The 9,705-nt window shown below is 40.4% G+C and overlaps 1 long non-coding RNA gene across 1 annotated transcript; it reads right to left on the bottom strand.

Moving 5' to 3' along the window:
• Positions 1-784: 784 nt before the first annotated feature.
• Positions 785-9,267, bottom strand: LOC123637688. The gene is made up of 4 exons (XR_006735027.1): positions 8,542-9,267; positions 8,095-8,221; positions 1,602-1,678; positions 785-1,067 (listed from the first exon to the last, which is right to left on the bottom strand). It is a non-coding gene; the product is annotated as an uncharacterized LOC123637688 (long non-coding RNA).
• Between the last annotated feature and the right edge of the window lie 438 nt (positions 9,268-9,705).

Genomic DNA, 9,705 nt, shown 5'->3' with positions numbered 1-9,705 from the left:
ACTGATTCAAACTGAACGGCAAGGAGGAAGAGCACACAAAAGCAAAAACCTTCCGGGTGTGAGAGGCTTCCCCACCGAAGTCCCTCTCTGCTCATATTTGGGGTCAAACAGCACATATGAGCAAATGAGAAGAGATTGGGAGAATAAAATAAGTCTGTATTATTTTCCTCCTACCAAAGGGAGGGTTATTTTTTTCCCTTTCCTTGGTATCTCCTGATTTTTAAAATTGCCTGTGATTTTGGAGAAAAATGCAAGAAAGGGTGGTTTATGAAAGCCAATTTCTGAGCCTTAGAAATCTCTATTTATTCATGCTTTATTATGAATTTACTAAAATTATGTAGTTATGGAGTGGCTGGATTGTGTACTATGAAAAATGCCGGGTGTATGTTGATAAGCAAAACGTGCATGGTGGTTGTCTTCACGGAGCCTGTAGTCTATGAAATGAGACAGATTTTCAACAAGTAAACAAACACAGAAAACAAAATACAAATGAGTGGATTGCATGATGTGTGAATTATATCTCAATAAGACCATTACAAAAAAAAAAAAAAAAACAGAGTGTGCAGAGAGAGGCCTTTTCAAGTAAGGTGGCCCCGTGTTCTACCCAGTGTTCTACCCAAGCATGGAAGCACAACAATTGCCATCTGCATCTCCTACGTGACACCCTTCCCACAATGGGTGCTTCTTAAAATATTCACGAACCAGATGAACTATGGTGAGCCAGGGTTGAACTTCCTTTATTGAAGAGTCTGGAAAACACAAGGAGACACAAAACACTGAGCTGCCACCTCCTGCTCCAAATGTGCTGATGGCATGTTAACTTGTCTACTTGGATTGGCTCCTCAGAGTCCATCGTTTTCTCTCTTTTGGGGGTAGCTTTAATCTCCAGCTGCCTCATTTTCCACTTTAGTGAGTCACCCAGCCAGAGGATGGAGAATGTAAGTCATTACTTTCTTCATCTTTGCAGATAATTTGATACTGTCCTTTTGAATGTTTCCTCTGTATTTATATCTTGGCAAGGCCATGCTACATTGTTTGTAATTCTAGTCTCATTGCCAGCTTTTTTTCTGGAAAAATCAAAGAAAATAAGATGCAGGATACATCAGGCCACAACCAGTTGGCTTCCTTGTGGTGTGGGGTTTTTCCCATTCCCCCCCGCCCGGCCTCCCAGTGTCTCCCAGCGTGTGTGTGCTCTCTCTCTCTCTCTCTCTCTCTCCCTCTCTCTCTCTGCTTCTTAGGACACAGTCCCCCCTGGAGACTCTCCCAGGTTACAGAGTCCTACACTGAGTCTGCTTGAGAACATACTAATCCACTTCCTCTTTCACACCCTGGAAATTAAACATTCCAGAACAACTCTTCTTCAAGGTGAGACTGACTGGCTTAATCTCTGACAGGTTTTCTACTTGTGCTGACGTGAGCAACAGAGAAAAATTAGGTGTTCTCCAACAGGCTCTCTAAGAATACAATGAAAGGAAGCCCCTAATCTAAACCAGCCCGGAATTCCAATGTTTTGGACATGTCCTACAGTCTACAAATTATTACAGCTAGCTCCTCTAATAACAACAGGGATTGTTGGACTTCCAAAAGATAAATGAGCTTACCATGTGCTGCCCAGCGCAGCAGTTAGGGGAGTTTTCCTGGCAGATCCAAGCCGATCGTTACAGGCATGAAAGTGTCCCTTTGGTGAACGGAGATGGAAACGGAGTTATTTACCAACATTCGACAGTAACTGAATTAAAATATAAGCCTTGGCCCTCGAGTCAGAGTAAAACTTTGTTTTCTTGACATTTGGGTTTGAATGTGTTCAATATGTTGAACAAGACTCTGAAGTAAAATACTGGCACTGTACTTGTCAGCTTCATGTCAGTAGCACGTCTGAAATATTTCCTCTGAATAAATAGTTTGACCCAGAACTCTTTATGGGTGGCACTAGATCTTTATGCCCCGATGCATCTATTGAAGGTCAACTGCTTTGGGGACATTTCCCAACTATAAGAAGAGACTAATATGTTGTGAATAGAAACAAATGAGGCCTTTGGACTATCCCTAAATGAAATGCCAAACACCTAATTGAATAGCATATTTAATTCAATTATTGCAAAGAGGGTGGCATCAGCAATTCGACGATTCAGTCCTGAGTTTCATAATGAGCTTGAAAATATATCATTTTTTTATATCACACATACATAGCCAAAGGATATATCTTTTCAGTATAAATTTAAGAGGGCCCAGCAACTATAATATTAATACAATAACAGTAGGGAACCATTTTAGAGAGTGGAGAACCCAAGTAGATTTTCTTTTTCCTATCAATTTTGGAATATGACATAATAATCAAGTTAGATGATCAGATCAGTTACATTAGTGTGTCTTCTTGGCTCTTTCTAGACCTAATGGCAGAGACACGGTGCTGCTGTGTGTCATAACTAGACTGAAGGCTGCGTGTTTTGCTGCCTAAAGGTATGTCTTATATTTTGGAAAACCAGGTATGTAACTAACGATGATAATTGAGCCAGTACAGACTTGGTTTTTGCTTCTAATTTCAGGTCAATAGAACCTCTGCCTGTATCTCACCTGCAATTCAGAGCCAGCAAAAAAAGGACTGAACTATAGGCACCAAAATATGAATGGAGAGCTTAGCAATGGCAGCCATTGCTCTCTGGGATTTAGATTCTATTTCCTCTACATACAACTTGGGTCATATTTTTTCTCTGTTAAAATATTTGATTGTGTTGTGGGTCAAACAATGTACCCTCAAAAATTATATTGAGGTCGGGTGCGGTGGCTCATGCCTGTAATCCTAGCACTCTGGGAGGCCGAGGTGGGAGGGTTACTTAAATTTAGGAGTTTGAGACCATCCTGAGCAAGAGTGAGACCCCCTATCTACTAAAAATAGAAAAAATTAGCTGGACATGGTGACACATGCTTATAGTTTCAGCTACTCAGGAGGCTGAGGCAGGAGGATTGCTTGAGCCAAGGAGTTCAAGGCTACAGTGAGCTATGGTGACTCCACTGCACTCCACCCAGGGTGACAGAGTGAGACCCTGTATCAAAAAAAAAAAAAAAAAAAGTCATGTGGAAAACCTAAACCCTGGTACTTGTGAATGTGACCTCATTTGGAAATAGGGTCTTTGCAGATGTAACCTTGTTAAGATGAGGACATACTAGATTGGGATGGGCCTTAATCCAAGGACTGGGGTTCTTATAAGGAGAGGGAAATTCAGACACATAGACACAAAAGAAAGAAGGCCATGTAAAGAGAGAAACAGACATTGGAGTAATGCATCTACAAGCCAAAGAACACTAAGGATTATCTAAAACCACTAGAAGCAAGAAGAGGCAAGAAAGGATCCTAGATCTTTCAGAGAGAACATGGCCCTGCCCACAACTTGACTTTGGACTACTAGCCTCCAGAACTGTGAGAGTATAAATTTCTGTTGTTATAAGTTACCCAGTTTTTGGTACTTTGTTATGGCAGCCCTAGGAAACTAATACAAGTTTTCATTTTTTCCTCCATTTCAGTTACTCAATCTCTAAATTTTCTATTTTTAACTGGGACTTGATTAAATTAAAAAGCTTCTGCACAGCCAAGGAAACAATAGAGCAAATAGACAGCCTACAGAATGGAAGAAAATATTTGCATGCTGTACATCTGATAAAGGGCTGATAACTAGAATCTATAAAGAACTCAAGCAAATCAGAAAGAAAAAAAAATCAAACTCCATTGAAAAGTGGACAAAAAACATGAACAGAAGCTTTTCAAAAGAAGATAGACTAATGGCCAATAAACATATGAAAAAAATGCTCAACCTCTCTAATCATCAGAGAAATGAAAATCAAAACCACAATGAGATATCGCTTAACTCCAGTGAGAATAGCTTTTATCGAAAAGTCCCAAAACAACAGCTGTTGGTGTGGATGTGGAGAGAAAGGAACACTTATGCACTGCTGATGGAACTGCAAACTAATACAACCTCTATGGAAAATAATATGGAGATTCCTCAAAGAACTAAAAGTAGACCTGCCATTTGATCCAGCAATCCCACTATTGGGTATTTACCCAAAGGAAAAAAAGTGACTTTATCAAAAAGACACTTGCATTTGAATGTTTATTGCAGCATAGTTCATAATTGCAAAGATGTGGAAGCAACCCATGTGCCCATCAATACATGTGTGAATTAATAAAATGTGGTATTTATATATATATAAAATGGAGTACTACTCAGCCATAAGAAAAATGGTGAACTAGTACCTTTTGTAACAACCTGGATGGAACTGGAGACTATTCTTCTAAGTAAAGTATCACAAGAATGGAAAAACAAACACCACATATACTCACTATTAAATTGGAACTAATTGATCAACACTCGTGTGCACATATGGAAGTAAAACTCAATGGAAATCAAGCAGGTGGGAGGGGAGATGAGGGGATAGGTAAATTTACACCTAATGAGTACAATGCACACTATCCGGGTGATGGGTGCACTTATAACTTTGACTCAAACTGTATAAAAGCAATTCATGTAACCAAAATATGTGTAACCGCCACAGTATTCTGAAATTTTAAAAAAAGTTTAATCAAGTTTAATCTTACAAATATTTTTGTAACTTTTTCTTTTGAAATGATTTCAAACATAGAGAGAAGTTATAAAAATAGTACAAGGTACATCCAATATACTCTTTAGTTGTTTCTTTATCCTATTTGCATTATCATTTTCTCTATATATATTTATGTGTGTGTATATACATCTATATATGTATATAGGTGTATATATGTATATATACATTTGTGTATACATGCAAATTATATTTCAACCACTTGAGAGCAACTTGAAGACATCATGTGCCTTTACCCCTTAATACTTCAGTGTGTATTTCTTAAAAACAAGGATATTTCCTTACAGAACCACAACATAATTTTCAAAATAAGAATATTTAATTTTGTTGCAATTCTATTATATACTCCATAGTCTATTTTCAGTGTTTGCCAAATGTCCTCAAAATGTCCTATTTGGCTAATTGTTTTCTAGTCCAGGATTCAATTCAGGAAGTCACATTGCATTTGGTGATCATGTCTTCTTATTCTCTTTTAATTGGGAACATTCCCTCAGTCTTTTTTTTTTTAACCGTTTCACTTTGGAAGGTTACAAGCCAGTTATTTAATAGATGTTCTTCAATTTGGGGTTGACAGCTGTTCCTCATGATTAGACTCGGATTATGTATTTTTGGCCGAAATGTCCCGGGGCAATGCCATGCCCTTCTCAGTGCATCGTATCAGGAGTCATACACTATTGGTTTGCCCTGCTTAGAATGATGTTGACTTTGACCACTTGGTAAAGGTAGTGTCTACCAGATTTCTCCACTGTCAGGTAATTATTTTTCCCTGTGTAATTAATAAGTAACTTGTGGGGAGACACTTTGAGCTAATGAAAGCATCTTGTTCCTCATCAAACTTTCACTCACTAGTTTATCTATAGCCACAAAAAAATACCACCAAGGTCAGCCTCCCTGTCGCATCTCCTTGTCCTGGAAGACTCAAGAGTGTGAGGGGAGGTGCTACACCAGGCAGGGACATGACTCTGGGAACTTGTGTCCTGCACCTGATAAGCATTTGGTGGCAGAAGCCTCTGCATGACCTTAGGGATCGGAGGCCACTATTCCATTTATTCCATCTTCAAGCATCTTTGAACGTCCTTTGTCATAGTCTTATGACAATTGCTCTACTCCTGCCATTCAGGATAGATGCAGAAAAGAAATCAGATTCAAAAAGCATCAAGGATCATAGATACACATCACTCATCCCTTGGCCAACAGTGTGCCCAAAATATATTTATGTCAGGCATCTGTGCACCGGGAGGTAAGAACAGGAGGCAGCAACACAGGGCGTGGGTCAGTTTCAGAGTGGACTGCACACCTGGCCTCAGAAACTTCTCCATCAGCCCACAAGTGTAATGAGATGGAGAAGACACAAACCCTTAAGGAAATGTGGAGGGAAGTTTACATCTCAGGCTTAAAACCTAAATTCCTATTCCCCCATCACAAAGGATTAGGGTGGTTAAATTATTCTCCTCATAAAAAAGAATGTTAAAAGATTTATTTTAACCTCTAATCTCTCCTTGGACCTTAAAGGAAGATTAATGGTATGAATGGAGAATTTAATTCTGTTACAATTTTTTTGTCTTAAGATCACATTTTCCTAGCAGATTACGTGATTACACTGTATTAATCATAATTCAGATGAATTACACCTTCTCTTGTTTGGAGGCAACAACACAATTGGGAACTCAATTCTGGAAAGTTGAGTCCTCCGTAACACTTACTGAAAGGAAAATGGAGTGGTAATAAGTTAGTCACAGATTCAACGAGAAAATCATATTCTGTGAAACTGTCAACAAATCACCTCAGGGATTTTTCATAGATGGCCTTAAATCTGTGTGTGCCAGATATGGACCTTCCCCCTGAAAGTGGGAAAACATAATATCCCCAATCTACACACATGATGACAGATTTGATAGAGAAATAAATTATACCGCTAATAGCCTTGATTTAATCTTTGGGGCATGGTTAGACTGAGCAAATGAAGTAGGGCCAAAACATTTCCTCACCTACCTCATAAGAAAGTGAGCCCTTTTAGTTTTGCAACAGACATTAATTTTATGGTTTGGTTGGGCACCATCACCCTCACCTCTCCACTTACAGAGGAATTTCCCCTCCACTAAAATCTGGAGAAGGGTGGAGGGTGTGGGAGAGGCAGGAGGCCACAAGAATGATGTGGTCCAAACCCAACCATGCTTTACCTTTTGCTATTTGGAAGTATGGCGGCTTTAAAAGCAATTTAGAAATAAGTGTGTTAGCATGTGGAAAGTTAGTCTTCACAGAATATATAAGGGGTCTCTTGGCACACAAAAGGTGTCTGATAAAGTGTGTTCCAGACCAAAGCTCCAAATTAAGTATTTGAGAATGTCATCCAAAAGAAGAAAAAAAAAAAAGAAGCCAAATAGTTGGCAAAAACACAGCTGAATCGTGAAACTGTACACCAGGCTGCCAAGTCTCAGAGAATACTCTTAGGTGCAATTTACTAAACCAACTAAATAAGAGGCAGCCATAAATTTCAGATGAATGCAGATGTTGGTGGACTCTAGAGTCACCTCTAAGCCTATTAAAACTTTAAACACTCTGGTGCCTGATAGCCTGAAAGCCTGGAAATAGTGCGGTGGTGAGCTGCTTAAAGGAGACTCGTGTGTGTGTGTGTGTGTGTGTGTGTGTGTGTGTGTGTGTGTGTGTGTGTGAGAGAGAGAGAGAGAGAGAGAGAGAGAGACAGACAGACAGACAGACAGAGAGACAGAGAGACAGAGAGACAGAGAGAGAGAGAGAGATTGAGAAAGAGAGAGAGAGGTGTCTGCTGCTACCGGGTGTCCACTCTACCCCACTGGTCTTGAGAACATACCTCAGAAAATAACATAAAATGCCTGCGAAATCACCACATGGTGCCAGTGGAAAATGTAAACTGGTCCAAGACCAAAAGTGCCAACAGAGCTGTTGAAGTCACAAAACTTTTAGACTGATTTTTAGAAATGAAATGCCTTCTTTGGAGGCTTACTTTAAACACAATTCCATTAAGCTAATGCAGGAAAGAAAGCAAGCGGGAATGTTAGGGTAGGAAACCGGCTTCCACACTTCCGCCCTGGGAGATGGGGCTCCAGGGCAGAGCTGGGGTGGGGCAGATGCTGTTCTCAGGCCTTGGGGACCCCCCTCAGCTGTGGGTCTCCTCCGACACCGAGGCATGGCTCTGTTTCCTACAGTGGTTCTGTTTCCCTCAGAAATGAAAGGATGATTTTGACCCATATTTGTGCTGCATTTTACAGTGCACTGAGAGCTAGCACATATGTTTAGACCTTTAAAGATCCCACTATTCTAAAAGGTTGAAAATCTTTTGTTCTAAAATATGTGCCTTGGGAACCCAAAGTGTAATGCTAAAATACTGTCTAAAGTGTGGTCCAGTGGTGAAATTATGGGATTTTACTTAGTTGTCTTGAGATGATGGTCAGATTGAAAAGAAGGTGGGCAGGAGGTGACAAACCGAAACGTAACTACCTTTCCAGTGAGCACCCTTCATGCATATAAGCAACTCTCCTAAACGCCTTCCCTTCAAGAGTCTAGGCTGGGCCTCCACGTGGGACATTGACCAGATGAACAGATTCTGTCTTCACAAAACTGACAACTGAAAACATAAAATACTCCAATAAAAAATATATACAGGGCAGACTAATGAACAAACAAGTGTGAACACAACATAATAAGATGTATTTAATGTCATGGTGGTAAACACAGAGTGAGGAACCAGATGGAATCCCAACTGCACTACTTACTGGTACTGATAATGACTTTGGATAAGCTACCTACCTTCTCTGTGCCCAGTTATCGTATCTGTAAAATGGGATAATAATAAAAATACCCACGTGTATTGGTCAGGGTTCTCCAGAGAAACAGACCCAATAGGATGTGTGTATATATAAAAAGAAATTTGAGGAATTGGCTCACATGATCATGGAGGTTTGCAAGTCCAAAATCTGCAGGGTGGGCTGGCAGGCTGGAGACCAGGGAAGAGGCAATGCTGCAGTTCAAGTCCAAGGGCCATCTGCCAGCAGAATTTCCTCTTGCACGGAGGAGGTCAGTCTTGTGTTCCAGTCAGGGCTTCAGCTGATTTGGTTAGGCCAAAGGGCAATCTGCTTTATTCAGTCTATTGATTTAAATGTTAATCTCATCCAAAAACACCCTGACAGAAACATTCGGTAATATGTTTGACCACTTCTCTGGGCACCATGGCTCAGCCAAGTGGACACCTAAAATTAACCATCACACCACTTCAAAGGATATTTGACAGGATTAAATCAGTTAACTTATACAAAATGCTTAGGGCTGTGACTGACATAATTAGTGCTTTTTGGGATTAGTTTTTCCATTCTTTTTGGGCAAGGCGTGATGAGTGGCAAAGGAGCCACACTCATTACTTTCCAGAAGAGAGACCCATTCTTCTCCCAAGCACTTGGGAAGGGCTTCATTAAAGATATGGGAGATTTCTGGAAAGTGGGAATGAGAAAAGAGTGGCTGGAACAGCAAGAGACTAGAGTGTGGCTTGGGGGAAATCTGAGTAGGAGCAGAGGGGATTGTGCACAACTGGGAAGAAAAGGGTTGGCCTTTGGAGCAGAAAGTGACACCCTCAGCCTCCCTGTGCAGAGCCACCGGAAGCCTCTCTGAGGCATGGGATTGAATGCACTGAGTAAAGAGGGGATATAAAATACTTTTGGCAGAAGGGCTGAGCAGGTGGGACCTTTCAAAAAGAGATTGCAACCCTCCATATAATGAATGAAGAAGGGCCATTATGTCCACTGCCCCTAAGAACTACAGAAATGAAGAGGAAAGTCTATAATAGAGTTGACAATATGACAGGGTTTCTTGCTTAGGATGTTGAAAATTGCCTGCAGGTAGATCCCTGTAAAGTGGATGGTTGGCCGAGTGGGAGAGCAGCAGAAAATCAAGCAATTTCTCCAAGTGGCATTTTCATTCAGTCTTTTCCCTTGCTATGTAGCTTGTCTCTCACTTTCAATAAACCTACTCTTCTGAATTTATACCATTAATAAAACAGGACAATAATTTATTCTGCTCAGTCAAATGGCTCAAACATAACACTGCACGTTAGACAGT

This window comes from Lemur catta, chromosome 5 (assembly GCF_020740605.2).
Source record: "Lemur catta isolate mLemCat1 chromosome 5, mLemCat1.pri, whole genome shotgun sequence".
Lineage (NCBI taxonomy): Eukaryota > Metazoa > Chordata > Mammalia > Primates > Lemuridae > Lemur > Lemur catta.
This window is presented reverse-complemented; position numbering and strand designations above follow the sequence as displayed.